The following is a 1246-nucleotide window of genomic DNA, read 5'->3' as shown; positions in this document are numbered from 1 at the left end:
GTGGTAAAATAAAGGTGAATAGTGAAAAGCACCTATTTATCCTGGCTCCCTCAGGTCCCAGGGGACACTGATGAGAACAATGACCAGTTTAACTCCATCCATTGACACCCCTGCCCCCCAAAACACACACACACACATATAAACACACACACACACACGGTGTCTGAGTGTCTGAGGCCGCATTTAGATTGCAAATCTTACTGTTCAGTTTGTTTCTCAGGTTTTCACTTCTTTTGTTTTTGAAAGTCAGATTCTACTGTTACCACTAATATTATTTCTACTACTATTGCTACAACTTCTATTACTACAGCTACTACTATTACTACTTTTATTACTAGTATAATTACTATTACTACTCCTATTTCTACTACTACTACTATTACTACTACTGCTACTATTACTACTATTAGTATTACTACTACTATTACTACTACTGTTCCTACTGCTACTACTACTATTACTACTGCTATTTCTGTTACTACTACTATTACGACCAATATTACTATACATCTACTATTACTACTGCTACTATTACCACTGCTATTACTAGCACTACTACTACAACGATGACGACGCCTACTACTATTATTACTACTATTACTATCATTACTACTATAACTACAATTATTACTATTTCTACTACTACTACTTCTACTACTATTGCTACTACTACTATTACAACTATAATTACTACTAACTACTACTGTTTCTACTACTATTACTAAAATTATTATTACTATTTCTACTAATACTACAACTAATACTACTATTACTACTACTTCTGTTACTACTATTATTACTACTACTACTACCATTACTCCTCCTCCTACTACTACTACTATTACTACTACTGCTGGATAGATGTGTGTGTGTGTGTGTGTGTGTGTGTGTGTGTGTGTGTGTGTGTGTGTGTGTGTGTGTGTGTGCGTGCGTGCGTGTGTGTGTGTGTGTGTGTGCGTGTGTGTGTGCGTGTGTGTGTGTGTGTGTGTGTGTGTATGCAGACACAGGTTTCACCTAAACCTTCAGGATGTGTTTGGTTTCTATCCCGGCGCGTCTCCGTTGAAGGGAGTCAGTGATGTTTGTCACTGCATTCAGTTCAGACTGAGGTCTTACTGTTGAACCAACAACCTCTCTGGTTCTGAGCCACAAGTAAATGGAGCTCATGTTCTTTGTTCTGGACCAAAAATCACGTCAAACAAAACGTCGTTTTGGTTGATGGTGTTTTTGTCATTCAGGATCAGTTTCT

Source organism: Antennarius striatus, chromosome 6 (genome assembly GCF_040054535.1).
Source record: "Antennarius striatus isolate MH-2024 chromosome 6, ASM4005453v1, whole genome shotgun sequence".
Lineage (NCBI taxonomy): Eukaryota > Metazoa > Chordata > Actinopteri > Lophiiformes > Antennariidae > Antennarius > Antennarius striatus.
This window is presented reverse-complemented; position numbering follows the sequence as displayed.